Genomic DNA, 20,219 nt, shown 5'->3' on the forward strand with positions numbered 1-20,219 from the left:
TTTGCCACTGGATTCAAGCAAGCCTGGCTGAAGACGGCTGAAATGCCAGAAACCGGTCCTAGGAAGCTTGTTTCCGGTCCAGGGAAGGCATGGCTTGGCAGTTCGGGCTGGACTGTTCCCATGAGGCACAGGGTCAGACTGATTTGCATATGGCCATGTCTGAACTGGGGTGGCAGAGTGGGCTAAAGAACGGTGATGGATCAAACCCAGATCTGTTGACTGGATGTGAGCGTTTGATTGGTTCTGATGCTCCGTCCATCACCACCCCCTTTTGTACCGCTTTGTTCGCCATAAGTTGGCAGGGTATGCTCAGACGTGAGTCCCTTGCTCACTTTGCCACTGGATTCAAGCAAGCCTGGCTGAAGACGGCTGAAATGCCAGAAACCGGTCCTAGGAAGCTTGTTTCCGGTCCAGGGAAGGCATGGCTTGGCAGTTCGGGCTGGACTGTTCCCATGAGGCACAGGGTCAGACTGATTTGCATATGGCCATGTCTGAACTGGGGTGGCAGAGTGGGCTAAAGAACGGTGATGGATCAAACCCAGATCTGTTGACTGGGTGTGAGTGTTTGATTGGTTCTGATGCTCCGTCCATCACCACCCCTTTTTGTACCGCTTTGTAACATGATTTTGGGCATGATTTTAAGAGACTGTCTTCATAAATTAAGTTAGTAATTACACTAAGGGGCCTTTGCTTAAGATACACGAAACCACGTGACTTGCTGGCTTCCGGCCCCACGGCCTTCACGGTGGCCTTCCAAGGACATTTCCAGGCAGCTCAGTCCACTGGCGTTTTCCACCGCTTCAGACCGGCTGACGAGGGAAACTGCGTGCCTCGTTTAATGGGTAATATGCCACAAAGAAATTCCAGGCTAACCTCTGTTAGGAAAAAGAAAACACTTCAATGTATGGTCTCTAAGACAACACACTGACCTTCAGAGAGGGAAAGGAAGTGCATTCCTGTGCACGTGTTCAAAGGCCATGGAGTGTTCACCCAAGCGCAGCCTGAACAGCCCTGCTGGAGGTGCCTGGCTGGCTTATATTAGGGCCAGGCAAACGCACATACCTAGCATTCCATTCTTAGGTTCACGGTTATGTAACCGCTTCAGCCCCGGAGCCTTCTGGGACAGGGCCCCCTGGATCGCAGACAACGCGGCCTGCAGGTCATTAGTGGTCACGTGGTGCAGGCGCAACCCGGGATAAAAGTGTTCACAGTCGGCGAGATTGCAATCAACTTTCAGTCAGAGCGCGTCTGTAAACGGCTCTCCGTTCTTTATGACTTTATAGCTCGACGTGCTTTACAAAAGAACACTTTCTGTACTTAAAACAGTAGGACATAAAATACGATATGTGAAAATATAAAATACGATTTAAAACAGCTAAATTGGAGGGGTGAACATGCGGTTTGAACTGAAATATGTCAAGAACACTGTCAACATAAATTAACTAATTTCGCAAATTACAGCAGAGTGGCAATATTCTTTCATAACTGGAAATGGTGTTAAAAACAGGGTTATCAATTTTTTATGAACACTATACAACAACAGCAAATGTATAGGAAAAGCTGAGCCAGAGTCCAGTCAGGGGTCTGATTTGGCTCCAAGAGCTAAAGATTGAGGACATGCAAAGATCTGGCTAGTAAATAACACAAACGTCATACAAAAATGTGATCAAAACATTCATATATACATACTAAACATTATTTCTTAAATGCTTGTGTTTCAATTTAGTACATTAAATTACATCATTGCACAATAGTTATGAAAAGAATGTTTAACCATGAACGAAGAAATACTTAATAATTCCCAACCAGATGCCTGGGTGTGAGAATCTGGGTGTGCTGGATGATATGGCTGTGCGGCCTTATCGTGGAGCCTACACTCACAGATATTATCTTGGGTCCATTCAGTATTGTTTACTTAACCTTAGCTCAAACCTGGGTAGCTGTGGCTGCGCGCATTAAGGGTTGGCAAAAGAACTTAGTGGAAAACATTTAACAGCACCAAATAGAATAAAATAGCCACACAACAAGAAAGAGGCACAACAATTTATATGAAAATAGAGCATATTTTAATGAATTTTTGGAGTCATTGATAATCAAAATCAGTCGGAGGGTTCTGGAGATACAAATTTTAAAAAGCAATAAGTACTTTTAAATGCAACTGCAAACAAGCATTGGTCAAGAAAAAGATTGCAAACTTTTAAAAAGTTTGAAACAGTTTAGCGACTCGGACCCTGTTGGGCGACCAAATCCGACCGGACAGACGTCTAGTAGTCTAGTATGGATACTTTAAACAGTTACCTGGCCACCAGGGCGTTTTTGAAGCAAGTTCTCAACTTTAAAGGATAACCGCCAAAGACTCTAATGGAGTGGTCCTGATGCTGAGGGATGCAGGCAAAAGATGCTCACTGAATGCTCCTGATGGTGTGTGTTCCACGGGGCGAAGCCCTGTCGAGACTTCGGTCCAAAGGTGAGTGGATGCAACTATCCACAGATCTCGGGATCCCACAAAGTCCTCTGTGAAGGGTTCCAATGCCTGCTGATGAAGACCATGCTCTTTTGCAACATATGGGTCATGGTGTAAATCTTTGGTGGAAGCTGGTGTCCGCCTTGGGTGATGAATCTGGTCACAACCAACACTCACTGTCCAAACTCAGCTAGCCCAAAGTGCAGCAGGCGCTGTCGCAGCTTCTCTTTGTGTGCTTCTAACGGGTGCGAAGTGGTCTTCTATTCCTACTTCTTCCAAGTCCAGCGCGTACTGAGGGTCAGGATGCCTGGGGTGCCCTACTTAGCTCAGGAAAGTGCCCTGAGGGGACCATGTAGTCACTAGCCAATGGGCTACTAGGTCCCCTCCGGTCTAGTGACGAAGTTCCTGTGATGTGTGGCACCTGTCTATCCCAGAGTTACCCAATCTTGCCCCCGCCAAGGTGGCACAACCCTTCCTTCGTAGTGGGGAGCAGGGTATACCACTCTACCAGTGGCTACCAGTGGGCTACACGCCTATGGGAAAACTGGTTTGGGCACTGGTTTTACTCTCCTTGGCTCCGTCTCCTAAGTGTCTGCAGGAACAAAAGGCATTCTGCTCAAGGATGTCATCACAGCAGCCCTCCAAAGGCAGCTTCACCTTTGAAGCCTGCCTTTTGGGCTAACAACCTGAGTGGCCTTCGTGGGGGAGGAGGGGACTCCTCTCTCTCTCTGGCAACTGCCTTTATTCCTGGGTCTGGGAGTTGTTCACATGCCTCCCATGTCGTCAGAAACCAATCTATGCGTCAGTGCCTTTGTAAGGCCACTGGACTAGGTGGAGTGCAGAGTGGCAACTTTATAAAATGTGCTTAACTTTACTAGTGACTTTAAATCTGGTACGGGCATCAGGTCAGATGTAATGTCCCAATTAATTTGATGCCATACATGACTCGGTTAGGTAGTCCCATTCAGAATTAAGTCAGGCTGGGCTGCCAGCCGATAAACTTGGGTTAGCCTATTGGGCACCTAACCATTCCACAACAAAACAATTTAGAAGTGTTGCTGTTAAGACATATAACAAATAATATGCCCTATGTAATATATAGCTCCCTGCAATAGGGCTCCATACGCCTTCCTTATGGGAGACTTGCATAAATCCTTAAGGGAAGTGGTGGCTTTGCAATTCGGTGTAAGTCGCATTAGCAGTGTCACACACTGCCCTTTCAGCCTGCTTTGGCAGGCTGGGGTACATTTTGTCTCTTTCACATAGAGGGTGGCACAAACAGTCTTGTAGCCCTGAGTGAACACTTTTCCTAACATGCCCTTGGTACCCTGGGTACCATATTTTAGGGGCTTTCAAGTAAGTCAGTCATTGGTAATTAGGTGTGCGCAATTAAACATACCTTTTGGAAAAGGACAGAACATGTCAATGAGGTCTGGACATCAGGCCTCAGTGCGCTCTCAAAGTCGAAAAACCAGCAGCTAATAGCCCAAATGGGGCAAACAGTGTTGGCTGGTTGGGGGTGTGAAGAGGACTTGCAAAAATCCTGTTTTCTTACACCGGGCGATGCTGCCATGAATGAAGCAAGAGAAATCAGTCTGACATGTGAGATCTTATAGTGCAAATATGGACATAAAGTACTTCAAGGCACTGTAGTTCACTAAAGTGAACCAAAGTTATTTGCCAGAGTCAAACGATTTGGTCAAGTGTTGGGCGGGTGGGAGGGGGAGGGCAGGCTGGATTAGAGTCCTGGTTTTCTGGTTACACAGCGTCAAATTCAGCCAGGGGATGGGTAGGTCATTGTCCATCTTCACATTTAGTAACACAGAGCAATGCTTTGGGTTCTTTCCTGAGCTAAATTAGAAAACTGTGTAAGTACGTGTAGCACCCGTTAACTCAATCTGCACTGATAAAGATATAACATGTCTTTTTTTCTCTCTAGAGAAAAGCAGGCACTTGAATGTCAAGAAAGTCAAACAAAATATCTTTATATAAAAATCACTGCTTTACCACTGACCTAACTATCAGTAGGATTTCAGGAGAGGGTCAGCACTGACAGCAATTACTAGATTAGTAAAACAACAAAGACATCCCAGGGAGATTGCTATCAAGGAGAAACATCAAGCTACCTACTATAAAGACAGACATATACCAACAGCAGAAGAGCATCATCAAGCTACCTACTATAAAGACAGACATATACCAACAGAAGAAGAGCATCATCAAGCTACCTACTATAAAGACAGACATATACCAACAGAAGAAGAGCATCATCAAGCTACCTACTATAAAGACAGACATATACCAACAGAAGAAGAGCATCATCAAGCTACCTACTATAAAGACAGACATATACCAACAGAAGAAGAGCATCACCAAGCTACCTACTATAAAGACAGACATATACCAACAGCAGAAGAGCATCATCAAGCTACCTACTATAAAGACAGACATATACCAACAGAAGAAGAGCATCATCAAGCTACCTACTATAAAGACAGACATATACCAACAGAAGAAGAGCATCATCAAGCTACCTACTATAAAGACAGACATATACCAACAGCAGAAGAGCATCATCAAGCTACCTACTATAAAGACAGACATATACCAACAGAAGAAGAGCATCACCAAGCTACCTACTATAAAGACAGACATATACCAACAGAAGAAGAGCATCACCAAGCTACCTACTATAAAGACAGACATATACCAACAGAAGAAGAGCATCACCAAGCTACCTACTATAAAGACAGACATATACCAACAGAAGAAGAGCATCATCAAGCTACCTACTATAAAGACAGACATATACCAACAGCAGAAGAGCATCACCAAGCTACCTACTATAAAGACAGACATATACCAACAGAAGAAGAGCATCATCAAGCTACCTACTATAAAGACAGACATATACCAACAGAAGAAGAGCATCATCAAGCTACCTACTATAAAGACAGACATATACCAACAGAAGAAGAGCATCACCAAGCTACCTACTATAAAGACAGACATATACCAACAGAAGAAGTGCATCATCAAGCTACCTACTATAAAGACAGACATATACCAACAGAAGAAGTGCATCCTTTAACATTTTACGCGTTTAGCTGCCCTATGTTTGGGAGTCAAATCTTCAGAAGTGGGGTGGAAGCCCAAGATGCTTGGCTTGCCTCATGGCTCACCAGTCTCCATGGGACAAGGGCCAGACACTGGATCCTGCCGGGGCTTATTCCTTGATCAGCTTGCCCACCTAGCCACAGGACATAATGGTCCTAATGTTAGTTGGGATTGGTTTCCATGTCCACGGTGCACTTTCTGGGAAGGATTTTTATAGAGTTTTAAAACCCTAAATAGTCGAGGAGAAGACTGATCTTATTCCAAAAGAGGTGTTATCTGCCCGCCACAAATGTTCAATTTCTGTGCCAGTATTTTGGGGTTTCCGAAATCTCCGATTTATGGATGATGCAAGTCAATTTATAGATGCTCTGTGGTTCAGTGGGGAGCCATATCAAGGCTGAAATGTGGTTAGACTTTCTTGTTGCCCAGGCCAGCCTGGCAGCACCAAGGAAAGCAGCTTTGAGGGGGGTTTAAGATTCATTTTACGAATATCAGTGAGTGCTGTGTTTCCATAGTCTAGTCTTGGCAGTATAAGGTACTGGATAGATAATTCAAAATGGATCAAGGAAAAAAGGTTTGATCGCATGAATGAGTCCAATTTAAAACTGTGCTCTCTTTGCCAATGTGTTAATGTGTACTTGAAAGTTAAGTGCTAAAACTAGGCTAAACTTATGATGATTAGGGTGTTCGCATCATAGGGTGTTTGACAATCGGGCTACGGAATGTGTCCATTGGACCAGATAATAGGGCATGGGATGGAACCATGTTTGAGGGCCTCTGAGTTTCCTGGCAAAATACGTTTCAGAATTCTATTGTTTCCCCTTTTGGAGACAGGCCTACATAGCTACACATTTCCAAAACAAGAGGCAGTACTGTTTACCTCTGAACTGCGGAGGCAGGTTATTGTTTTAACATAAAGAACACTTCTGCAGCAGGCGCTTAATCCACTAAACTGCTTCACTGGGATTAAAAACCTGCAAGCTATACAGAGGTCTCTGCAGCTAGTGCCTTAACAAAATGAATTATCTAACTGCTATCAGAACAAAAATGCACACATACCTCTGGTGCGGAGACCCAAAGAGTCCAACTGTGGGTGGGCGCAGGACTGCAGATAAAAGCAGCAAATGGTGTCCTGCACCACTCAAATGTAAACTCACGCACAGCAGAAAGCATCTGCCCTGGGTTCCTGCCTAGGATGCAAAGGCATTTAAATGCACCTATGCTTTGAGGACAAGACGTCTGCAGTCAGCTGGTGCTGGCCTTTGTGGTAGATTGGTAGGAAAAGAAGACCAACTAATATTATGAAGTGGGTAACCGTATGTGAAAGTACAGCATGCTGGAAGAGCAATGTCCAGGCAATCCCCTTTAGTTACATTTAGGGAAATGTTAATAAAATGCCAAATCTGTATATATCATGAAAGCTGGATACACTGAAGGAAGCTCTTCTGGTGGGGACTGCTGTGAACCACTTTTATAGAATCCTTGTTTATGAAAAACTAACTCCACCTGTGAGGATTCCTGTCAAGACAACGTTTTACCAGAAGCTATCCTGTCAGAATTCCAGCATGTTCTGTCTCATTCTGATCCCAGGGCTATTTATCGCTGCACACTGCACCTTGGCAATGCACATTCTCCCCCCTTCACGTTCTGCTGCAAATAAATCCTTCTCGCTGGCAGGGCTGGAGTTTAGAACCTGAAGTGTGGAGTTTACTTTAAGAAACACCACCCAAAATATCTAAAAGGAGAGAAACACTGTTGGAATATGTTTTCGTGTTATCCCAGAGGTTATATCTTGAAAGGTGCCAGGACACACCTTGCATCCTAACCAGCCACCATGACATAAAGGAGGAGAATTCAAGAATCATTATTGTTGGTAATGCAGGATTGGGAAATGAGAGCTAGTGAGTGTGGGCTAACTTACAATTATAGTGAGTTTAGGATTAGTAACCATTGCACTCTCATTCTGGCCCAAAACATCATAAGAGGACCTACTTGAGTGCCTAATAAAAAAAGTCAGATGGTCCACCATGTCCTGGCATAACATCTGTCCTATATAGGATTCCTGTAGGTAGACAACCAAGGCAGGTGGAGGGCGTCCATCTGCGCAGCACACATATCAAATGCCCCTCCATGCTCTGGTATTTCCAAGCCATTTGGGGACATTTCAAATATTTTGTTTTCAAGACCGCAATAGTTTTAATGGCAGTCCTGGACAGTAGGGTCAACAGTGGGAATGACATCAAAGGGACAGACAGCCCTTTTATTGGAAACCCATTCAAGGCAACTCCTGTCAGTGCCAGTACTGCCAATGTGTGGTCACGGTGGTGGCACCATCATTGACTACACCCTCTTTGTTCATACTATAAACTAGGTGGCGGATCGTAGAAAAGGGTGGACATGACATTGGTCTTGGTAGATGTCCTGTTACTTCCGACGTCTACATTAACATCAATGTCTATAGTACTGACTACCACAGTTTATTTGTGATGTCACGGACAGAGAATTATTAACTATAAATACTCAACTCTTACTACCTATGACATCTCAAGCCCACAGTGAATTGCAAATTTACCAACTTATGATTACAGTATGTCATAACTGAACGTCCAGTGAACATTTTGTTACCTGGTAATCTGGAAGTACATAATATAACCTCTCTAGAGCTTATCCTGTTTGCAGGCAAGCAGAGGTAAAAAACGGCTTTTGTAAATTCTTTATACTTATCGCTTGTGGATCACAATGTTGTAAGGTCCGAGTTGCTGGGTGCCAAGAACAAAGAAACCTCACAGAGTATTAGTCGGAGTATTAGATCACTCTGAATTGAATGGGCCTGGCGAGGCCACGGAGCTGTATCCATCGGAAAATACAAAATTGCAAATGATTGATGAGCAGATCTTCCATACATACGAGATGATCAGACTTCACTTCTGTGATTGGCTTCCAATACTGTTTATCACAAGGTACTCCAGGAAACCTTATACCGAAAGGGAATAGAAGGCAACTATTTTTTCAGTTTAACATTGCTTTGTCCTAACAGTTCTTAAAGTGCAACTCTGGGTTAGGTTTTGTCTTGACTTTTAACTATTGAGGTTGGGCCCCCTTGGGCTTGGTGTTGTCACCAGGGCAATCAGGTGTGCACATAGAACAGTTAATGAGCCAGGCTGACACTGCAATGTACTGACATGCCTTTGACAGCAAATTATACCTACAGATGAAGTCGGACTGGTACCTCTGGTTACTGGAGTCCAGTCTCATCAACATGCAACAATGGGCAATGCTGTCCTTCCTAAAGATAAACCCATCAAAAACCAAATACATAATCATAGGCAGTGTGCAGATGAGCACTAGAACAGAAGTTCTCCACAATGATTGTAAAAAACAAAACACAACAAAAACACAAAAAAAACGGAGCTATATTCAGGGCACACCTCGCTCTATTCGGACATGCATGTGATGCAAGCAGCGTAGTCGGTGCTCTGAGTGTCACCCCTGAATGCTTAAAGTAGCAATAACTAGGTTCAACCATTTCTTTATGTTCTGTGGATGCTGCTCATCATTTAGAACATACCACAAATTTCTCAAGCTTGCTTCTGCGGCAGACCCAGCTTCTATAATACAGTGTTTGCCAACAGAATAATTTTTTTTAGCTATTTCTTTACAGTTAATTTTGGGCTGCTACGTAGATGCCATTCACCATATTTGTAACAAAGAAATTGGAAATCAATCTAAGTTGACTTGGGGACGCGCTTGTTGAGTGGAGCAACACGACCCCAGAGCCCTCCGTGAGGGGAACGGCCACTGTTGGGGAATTGAACTCTCTCCTCCGCGACTTACCGTCATCAGCGCCACCGTGAGGGGAACGGCCAGCGGGGAAAAAAACTACACTTCCCAGCAGTCCTTGAACCAGGCGCTCGCTGCTGTTGTCATCAGGCAGCACCTGGGACCTATTTGTACACCGCTGTTGCCCCGCAGCGCGGGACGCGCGCGGGCGGCGCCCGGGCGAAGCACGGGCCAAGGGCGGGCCCGTCCTTGCCCGTCGTAGGCCGAAGGAGGCCGGGCTGGGCAACCCCTCTGTCACCTGAAGCAGGAGCATGAACTGTAAGTACCGTAGTGGTTGTAGACGAGCAAATCGGCTAGTACTGCCCGCAGTTAACTGTGCTACTCTCTGACTGTGAGTTACTCTCCGGCCCTCGCGACCGCCTACAATGGGGAAGAGAAAGTTAATGGAGGTTGGGGGTCCACCGGTGTGTAAAAGAGGGAGAAAAGCCAAAAAAGCTGCTCATGCCGCTAGTAACTGTGTCCTAACAAGGATCAAGGGTATAGTGGAGGAGTGTGAGGAGATTTTGGCCACCACTACTGACACTACACCTGCCATTGATGGAAATCAGCTTGTGGTTACACCGGTTCAGCCACTTCCACACGAGAGACACATTCCAGCTATGTTTTCCAAGAAACCATCAAATAAACACTCTACGCTCGAGGGGAACAGCCTAGCGGATAGCACTCATGGACCTATATCCCCACTAAAAATCGTTGATTCAAGTGTCCCTGTAATTTCCAACAGTGACTGTATGTTTTCCCAAATACCCTGCTCCAATAGGTATGCTGTTTTAGATCCTAGTGCAGAGACTATTGATATCTCCACCTGTAGCAAAGCAGAGACTGCTGTGCCCCTCGTTAGCTCTCTATGCTGTAGTGTTTGTGGCCCCCAGAACGACGCCCTCCGCTTGAGAGTGGAAGCCCTCGAAAACGAACTGGCTGCGCTGAGGGAAAAGGTGGTTTTGCTCGGGAGTAGAGCTCTAGGTATAGCTGGTATAGCTCTCCCTGCACCTAAATTGACCAGTACCCGACCTTGCCAGGGTCCAGCGGGAAATAGCTTTGAAGAGGTCGGGCGGGGATTAGTGAAAGACCAAGGGATTAAAGGTTGGCCCCCCAATCCCACCTCCATCCCCCCCACTCACACCACTAATCTATACCCTGTTTTGGGCCCCAGAAAGGGCAGTAGAGGAGATTTAATAGATCGACTCCTCCCGGAAGCCAACCGTGACCATATGGCTATGACTAGGGAAGAGCAGCCCTCCCGACCCTATTTTGGGCCTAGCACAGGCAATTTACACCCAAGGGGCCCCACTCCCACAATCTTTATGACCAGGGTCCCTAAACCTCTAAACCCCCATATCCACGAAACCCATGATTCCCTTCTTAACAAAGTTATCCATTGGATACGATATGTGAGGGGTTGTAGGTCAGTAATACGGGAGGATTTGGCAAAGGTAACAAGGATAAAAAAAACAGGGCTCGAAGACAGATTGCATTGAGATCAAGTTATGCAATGCTGAATTAGCCGAAAACCTGGTGGCACTCGAATTTCGTACTTCCCCACCAGGACTTTCGACAATTCAGTTTCGCAATTCTCCATTATGATCAACAGTCGGGGAAGCAACAGAGTCAGGCCTATCCTCAGTTGATTGACTGGATAAAAATTCCCCTTTAGTTCCCGATACCATTAACAAAGGGGGGAAAAAGGACGATCCAGCCTATCTTCTAACCGCTAGCAGGGTGGGGCAAGCAGAGAGGGGGTGCTCTCCAGACGACCCCTCTAGCGACGCAAGCGTAGGTGGTACCGGAACTGTAGTCAACCTTCAAGGACCACTACGTTTTCTTTCCTGGAACATCGCGGGGTTACAAAAAAAACTGCTGCTCCCCGAGTGGAACACTTTTATAGAGGATCATGATATCTGCCTGTTCCAGGAAACATGGAGCATGGTGCCCCTTCATAAGCCCGGGTTTACCACCCACTTCATCCCAGCCACCGGATCAGGGAAAGGCCGTCCTGCGGGGGGAATGCACATCTGGATAAATGTTCATCTTAACTGGGTAGTTTCCTCTCACCCAACCCCCTCGATTGATATTCTGCATCTGACGATAAAAGGCCCAAAAAAAGATCTCAACTTGGAAATTTTCAATGTCTATGCCAGAGGGTCTTCTGGGGCTCAATTTTCTCCAACTATATTATTATTAGAGAGAGAGTTATCTAAAACCAACCCCAAATCAGTTGTTATTGTGGCCGGCGACTTCAATTGCACTTTCGAACCTCTATGTACTCTGGATGTCCTGGGCACCGGAGACCAGGATACTAAATTTGCTATTCCTCCTCTCAGCTTGGCCCCAATCAAGAAATGGTCCCAAAGGGCAACACAATTGTGCGCCCTCACATTGGAGCACAACCTTAGAGCCGTTAATGGCAGGTCACGCTCTGATATCTGTGGGGCCAATACATACAACAGAGCTAGCTGCCTGTCCAGGATAGATTATATCTTACTGGACTTACGACTCTGGCACGATTTAGTAGACATGGAAATTTTACCTTCCCAGGATAGCGATCACAACCCGCTTTGTATGCTTTTAACCAACTCCTGGTCGGTCTCTAAACCTGTTAATGCAATGAAACTGACAACAAAAGAGGTAGTCCCCTCTCATTGCAACAGACGCCTCAAATGGCATAAGGTCGCACAAGACGAAGAGAAACTGTGTAAAATAAAAACTTTAGTAGAGCAGAAGTCTAGGGAGCTTGGTATACTCCAAGAACCACCTATGGGTGCACAGAACTCCCCCTTTTTACATCAGTATCAAGATTTTATTGATAAAATGGGTTTTCTTCTTAGTATCCCAGATTCCCACACTCACAAACCAATTAGTGGGTCCACCAACCTTTGGTATTCCAGGGAATGCAGGGTGATGAGACATAAGCTAACAGCTGCCCTCCAAAGTAATAACATCACTATGGTTAGGCATGCGAGGAAAGAGTACGCCAAGACAATTGTGAAAGCCAAGCGTATATGGGAGGAAGCGCATTGGCAGGATCTTCGATCCGCGGCTCTTTTGCGGGACGCTACGTTGTTCTGGGAACTTATTGATAAAGGCAGTCGTATGGGTGAGGCCCAAATCCCCAACCACATCTCTTCGCACCAGTGGCACACACACTTTACTAGCCTGTACAGTGTGGTTAATTGATAACAAAAGAAGGGGGGAGGGTCCGAGGGAGAATTTAAAGACCAAAACAGACTCAATCCCCCATACAATTACTAAATACAACAAGGAATCTGTCAGTCTGAAAACATGGGCACAGTCGCTAAAAAGGTAAGAATAAGCGAAGAGTTTGAAAAAGGAGCCTCAGAGTGCAGTAGGATTTATTAGGATTTCCATCAAAAACCAGTGTTTGGTGAATATCATCATCTGGATATCCACACCTTCCCACCACTATGATTCACTCCATCTTGGAGTTTCATTCGTGGTTAGTTGATAACCGGAGCACATATTTGAGGCCCATGGAAGGGGAAGGAGAGAAGACAGCCAAGCCGCTAATAGGGGCAAGATGTGTGGTATATACCAAAATGATATATAAGTGGTGCAGTGCAGTAAGGTGAAATGCTAAAAAGGATAAGGAGGAAAAAAGAAAGTTTATTGAGAAATATTCCTGCCAATCCTTATCTAAAAATGGTGCAGAAACAGCTTCTAACAAATAGGCTGTTTAACAATAGGGTCGACATGTTTCAGCCTGCTTGCCTGGAGGGTCAAATGGCTTTCGTCAGGACCTTCATTATAATATCGCTACTGTAGCAAAAGTGAGTGAGAAAATCATAAATTGTGAAGCAATGTTAAAAAATACAACCTTATTATGGTGTATACCTTCTTCATACTGTCAGTGTGTAAATGAACTTCTGCGGAAATACGAAAAAGAGAATCAAAGAGCAACAAAGTGAGTGAAACCATCGGACAAACTCTCACTTGGAACGCTGTGCCTTAATCTCAAGTGCTTACCTGATCAGCACGAGAAGTGAGCCTCACCTCACCCGGTAATGACTCAGGTTTGAAGGAGGCCCCGCCCTACAAAATTGAATAAAATGTGGGGTGAATGAGTACGATGAACCATGAGATACAAAGGTTCAGAATCTAAAGATTGAGACATTCAACTGAATGTCCATTACATGCTCTGCTTTGAACGCTGAAGTGACTTCACCCAAGAAAACAAGACAATACCTAAGTTGATAAACTTTACAGACGCGCAAATGTTCTGACACCGATGGAACACAGAGCACAATTACGCCACGTCTGTTAAAAAGTTTTAGAGTTACAGAGTTTCAAACTGTTGAGGTTTGAACCGCTTACCTCTCCGTCGGTACCTCGATGTAGAGTCTGAGCCGTTTGGGAGGTAACCGGCATCACAGGTGAGTGGTGTTAAAAAACATACGCTTTGGTTAAGCGAGGACCTGATTCGTCAACGTGGGGCCAATGGGTTGCTGTGTTTGGTTTGTAATGGCCTCTGATAGGGCCATGGAAAGCCCGAGGTCTCGAGGGACTTCGAGAATAACTACAGAATGGCGTCAGCGTGTCAGGAAGATGTAGTTCCGATAGCGTCATGGAAAGCCCGAGGTCGCGCGGGACTTCGAGAATGACTACGGAATGACGTCAGAGTGTCAGGAAGGTGTAGTTCCGTATATGTGTGCATACGGGCGATGAACTTTATCAGTCAGCTTGACGCGAACATACTGCCATATGATAGATGTACTGGATCTAGCGATTAGTTCAAGTCATAGATCTCAATGCGGTTAATATTGGTCACCATGCCATGGGATTAATCATATGTAACCCATGAGTATCGCATGCGCTGTAAATGCATCATGTACTTATCTTTGTAAGGGGCAGATAGTCTGAAAACTTAATCACTATCTCAGGATGAACCTTGATCAGTGGAAAGTTATAATGAGATCCACGGAATATCATTGTTCAATCCTTTTTGAAAAGTACCAATTTTGAACACCCAGCGTTGTTCTTTTAAAAACAAAAAGCGAGATGTATCACTTACATGTGATGGGATAAAGGGTTTCTCTAAGACTGTCCACCAAAAATCGTTGGCTTGGTGCTTTACCTCATAGAAGTGACGTGTCAGTCTCGTATTAGTCTTGTTGCAGCGAAAGGTGCTTTTGTGTTCTAGCATTCGCAGTCTGACTTTGCGAGTGGTCATCCCTATATACCGGAGTTTACAGGGGCATTCGATCATATAGATTAGATTGTCACTATTGCAGTTGGTAAAAGATCTTTGTTCCCATGGTGTGTTCGTGCCTATGTCTAGTGTTGTAGAATGGCTAGTCTGTGGGCATATTGAGCACGTCCCGCAGGGGTGGTGACCTTGTACTGCAGGTAGGTCCCATAGAGTGCCAATGGGACGTGGTCTTACTTCGCGGGGTCGTGTATGAACCAATTTGTCTCTCAGGTTGCTTCCTCGTTTGAGAGAGAACAAAGGCAGTGATATTTTCTCTTTGCATGAGTTCAAAAGGCGCCAATGCTTTTTCACACTCTTCTGAATTCCATTAGTAAGAGTGCTAAAGGTATGGACGAAGGTGAGCCGCTCTAGTGGTGGTTTAGCAATAGGTGGCTCAATTAAAGCTTCTCTGTTGTTGTTTGAAGCACGTTTGAACGCCTTCTTGATCAGAGATCTCGGATATTGTTTAACAATAAGTTGTTCAGTGAGATTCTTTGCATGCACCTGATATTTGTCAGATGTGGAACAGTTGCGTCTTACACGCAAAAACTGTCCGTAAGGAAGATTATCTCTCAAGGATTTTGGATGTTGACTATCATATCTCAGGAGAGAGTTACGGGACATTGGTTTCTTATACAGTTCGCTCTCAAGGCCGGTTGGAGTGCTGAAGATGGAGAGATCTAGAAAGGCTAATCTCTCTTTGTGAGCTTCCACTGTAAACCTCAGGAAGTTGTTCCTGGTGTTCAACCAATCTAAGAAAGGTGACACTGATGACAAATCACCACGCCAGATTACCAAGATGTCGTCAATATAGCGCTTCCATAGTCGGATTGAGTCACTGAAGGGGTTGTCATCATTGAGCACATGTGTTTGTTCGAATGAATGCACATAGAGATTGGCTAAGCTTGGAGCAAAAATACTCCCCATGCTGGTCCCGGAGACCTGCAGGTATATGGTGTCTTCAAATTTGAAAACATTTTCTTTCATAGCCAAATGTGCAAGGGTCATGATGAAATGGACGGGAGTGATGGTATCCAGATGTGTATTGTTCAGGATGGAGAAAATGGTTTCAAGGGTCTCATCCTGAGGAATAGAGGTATATAGTGATTCTACATCAAATGATACTAGAATGTCTCTATCGGGATCAAAATCAACTGTAGGCAAAAGACGTAGAATATCTTTCGTGTCCTGCAGGTAAGTAGGCATCTCTTTGACTAGAGGCCTTAAGAAGTGATCAACAAAGGTGGATAGAGGTTCTAGTAGTGACCCTTGTCCTGATATAATAGGTCTCCCTGGTGGGGGCCGTTGGATTTTATGGACTTTAGGAAGAGTGTAAAAATAAGGCATCACAGGATGAGGGGTATTGAGAAATGATGCTTCCTGTGAGGTAATCCATCCATTAGATGATGCTTCCTCCACAGCTTCAGTGATAATTTTCTGAATCCTTTTGGTGGGATCTTGTTGGAGAGGTTTGTAAAATCTTCTATCCGCCAGTTGTCTGAGGCACTCTTGACGATATATTTCAGTGTCTTGGATGACCACTGCTCCGCCTTTGTCGGCTGGCTTTATTACAATGGTTCGGTCTTCCATAAGGGCTTTCAAAGCCAAGCGTTCTTTCTTTGGTAGATTGCAGAAGTGGTCTGATCTTGTTTTGTTCTTACATAAGGTGGTGATTTCTTCGGTTACCGCTTGTTCAAAGGTTAACACCTGTGGGGGTACCTCATGTAAAGGTGGATTAAAGGTGGATTTATTTTTCAGGCCGGTGTTCAGTTCACTCGATGTTACTTGGGTCGTCTCTTTATTCTTAAAGAAATAGTGTAGCCTTATTTTGCGGAAAAATTTCGCCAGATCACATCGTATTCCAAAATCATCTCCATGAGTGGTGGTCACAAATCCCAGGCCTTTGTTGAGTATCAATGTCTCATCAGGTGTCAGGATCTTGTTACTCAGGTTCAGTACTAGATCGTCTCGGTACTCGTTCCTGGTTGTGGTTGTCCTCTCTTGGTTTGGCTGCGTGTGTTCATTTGTTGGGGCATTGATGGGTTCCAATGTACCTGTGGTTGCTGGCCTCTTCTTTTTGCCCTGGGCCTCCCTCGGCCCGAGCCTAAAAAAGGCTGGAAAGTGTGGTTAATTCCCAGCCACAACTGACAACCGTCATGCCCCCTACATCTTCTGAGGCCCTTCCATTAGCTGCGATCCCAGTTTCCGCTATGGATTCAGGTCTCTTCAAGCCGAATGAGGTCTCTATTGCCATCTCAGGGTTGTCTACCGGGAAGGCGGCAGGCCCGGATGGCATTGTGGGTGATCTCCCCCTTCACGCCCCAAAAATCTGGACAGACTTCATTCTCGTTATAATGAATCTAATTGCTAGAGGTCATCCTGTCCCAGACTCATGGAAGGGCGCCGAAGTTGTAGCGATATTCAAGAAGGGGAATAGGGAGGAGCCTGCCAACTACGGGCCGATAAGCCTAATAGATGTCATCCAGAAGGTGGTTGGCAGGGTCCTCCTCATGAGGGCCAGGACTTGGCTGGACGAAGCAAATGTGCTTTCTCATCTCCAGGCGGGCTTTAGACACAGGGTGGGCACGATGGACCAGGTCTTCCGGTTCTTTACGATCTACTGGAAAGCAGTTGTCATTGGGAAAGGCAGCTTATATCTGGCCTTTATTGATCTAAAGACCGCATTTGACCTGGTCCCTCGCTCCAAACTCTGGTCGGTGTTGTCTGACCTGGGCTTTCCTCCCTTGATTCTGGATATCATCATGCGCCTCCATGAGGGGAACTACGCAAAGATCAGGTGGGGCAACCAGGGCCAGTTGACAGACAGGGTGGCGGTAGATAGGAGAGTCCGGCAGGGCTGTGTGCTGGCACAAACCCTGTTCTCTCTCTACATAAATGAGGTGGTTGACTAGCTGAGAGAGATTCCTTCAGACGCCCCAACTTTGGCAGGGGAGAAAACACCTACTCCCCTTTTTGCCGACGTCACCCTCTTGATGTCAAAAAGCCCAAGCGGCCTACAAAAGCTGCTTGATAGGTTCTGCCAGTTTTGTGATGTACGAGGTTTAGTAATTAACACTTCCAAAACTAAACTAATGACACTATCTCCATCCAAACGTTTTAAGAACAACATCTCACTTAATGGCACTCCACTAGACATCGTAGACTCCTTTGACTATCTGGGAATTAGGATCAACAAGTCGATGAAATGGAACGATCACATAGCCAAAATGTTCCTCAATCTCTAGAGGGTGGCGGGAGCCATTTTAAGAAAACAGCGGCTCTCCTTTAGCAGACCAATTGTCCCGGCACTTGAGATTTATAATGGGAAAGCTTTGCCTTCAGCCCTATACGGAGCGGAGCTATGGGGGTTCGAGAACCTATCCGACCTGGAGAAATCAGAGAACCACTTCTTGAGAGGTTTGGTTTCTCTCCCTCTCTCCACTCCCCTGCTACCGCTACGAATGGATCTGGGTAAACATCCCATTAGGGACATTGCTAGATTACGTCCACTGCTTTTTTGGGTCCGCCTGAGACGCACCCCTGAACTGGCTAGTTACGCCGACGCCTTGGATGAGATCATTAAGATAAACACAGGCACCAAGATTAAATGGATCTCCAACCTTAAGCGACTGGTGACTGATATTGGCTATGGCGAGGCATGGCTCAACCAGACCCCACCGCCAAAGCAAGTCATCAAAAAAGCATACTGAGTCTGGGTAAAGGGAGAGGAAGCAAGAAACCCTAAGAGAGGTTCTCTCACTAACTTGTTCCTTGAGCATAAGCTGGTGGCAAAATCTGAGCAATACCTTGATTATATTCAATGCCCCCGCGATAGAACGCTCTACATGAAGTTTAGGTTTGGGTCCCTCCCACTTAATTCTTGGATTGCAGGGTGGAATTGTCAGTCTTCAACAACTGCTGACTGCCCTGGGTGCCTTGCCCCTAGTGAATCTATTCCCCATTTCCTCTTTGCATGCCCCATGTACAGGGCGGCCAGGAGGAAGTGGCTCAGACCCATTTGCAGGAATCTGGGTTTTGAGAATTATAGGGTGGCACTCCGCTTCCTCTCAACTGATGCCTCGTCCCTGGTGGTGGTCTGCGGGGTAGCCAAATTTTTGGGGTGTGCCTGGTTGATCCGTTCCAAACTGTTAAAATCACACAAGAGCCCGGTCATCGGAGACACATGAGCATTCGTCCCTGTTACATCTTGAACTGTTTTTATGTTTTATCATCTGCCTATAAGCACTTTTTTAATCTTTTAAATATTTGTTGTATATAAATGGATTTTAGGATGCTCGTAAATGTACATACTTTTATGATATTTTTTTTATATCGAATAAAGTTATACAACAACAACTTGAACTAAGTTGACTTGATTTAGCAAGGAAAGCCTAAGAAAATGTAGGTTTTCCCCACCCTTGATGGTCAGAAAAATCAGAATTTTATTAAAGACACGGAGGCTAATATTATTCATCTTTCGACTTTGATCCTCCTAACTTGTTCACATACCTTACAGCAGACACATTGTCCATCCGCAGAAGGATTGAGCACTTCACCTTATCCTTTGTAAAACTCTTTAGCGAAAAGAACCTGCCATAAGTTCTAACAAAAGGCCAGAATCCCCAGCCATCATCCTTTTTTTTTGCTGCTGCTCAAAGAGATAAGTCTTTGTGTGCTGATGCCACTGCTTGCCGCGTGTTTGAATATGTTGAACTGTGTTTGATAGTTACTGTTTGACTGAATGTCTGTTTAATAACCTTATCAGCTTGGTTTTATCGATTTTTTTTAAAGCTAGCCTTTATTTGACTAATTCACTCAATAGTCAGCATAGATAGGGTTTTTTTTCAACTGTGTTCTGAAGTGTATATGATCCTGGGTGCTTCTAATGTCGGTTGGTAGTGATTTCCAGAGCTTGGCGGCATGTAGTGAGAAAGCAGGGTCTCCTACACATCTCTTATGGTAAGGTAGTATGATGCTATATTAAATACCAAAACGAAGGCTTACTCAGGAGCACAGGTAAGTCTTTTTTCTGCCGCTTTCTTTTTGTATTGCCTAATGATGTAGATCAATTGTGCTTTTTCTTATGTATGCCTCCTTTTTAGGGTGAAGATGTGTGTCTGCCTTTACTGATGTAACAGCCTCTATAGGACCAGTCTAACAAGGACCGCTAATTATGTCTGTACAAATGATCTTGCATCATCAAAGCAAAAGGTAGGAGACATTTCTGGTATCGCCTGGTCTGAATACGACAATCTTCACTCACTGGTTACTTGGAATCCAGATACCATTAGAGTAGCCACACGTGCTTCTTATGTCCTAATCGAGGCACACCAGGCACAGGGACCTGAATTCCTCCTCATGAAGGTTAACAATGCAGTTCAGAAATGTACCACTTTCATGCACTGACTCCACCACTTATTGAGTGTTTGCCAATGCACTGCTGTGCTCCAAAACAAATTTTCTCCATCTGCTTAGATGAGAACATAACACACTCCACTTTTTCCCTAACAGTTGAACCGTCCTTCCATCAGAATCAAACTATTTACTCCTCACTCCAGCCTCTCCAAATCCTTCTCACTGCTTTTCACACACCAA

The 20,219-nt window shown here is 45.1% G+C and overlaps 1 protein-coding gene across 3 annotated transcripts in view; it reads right to left on the bottom strand.

Moving 5' to 3' along the window:
* Positions 1–20,219, bottom strand: part of EXPH5 (exophilin 5) — a 533,865-nt gene that overhangs the window by 321,830 nt on the left and 191,816 nt on the right. The gene's annotated exons all lie outside the window — the stretch shown is intronic.

Source organism: Triturus cristatus, chromosome 8 (genome assembly GCF_964204655.1).
Source record: "Triturus cristatus chromosome 8, aTriCri1.1, whole genome shotgun sequence".
NCBI classification, from domain to species: domain Eukaryota; kingdom Metazoa; phylum Chordata; class Amphibia; order Caudata; family Salamandridae; genus Triturus; species Triturus cristatus.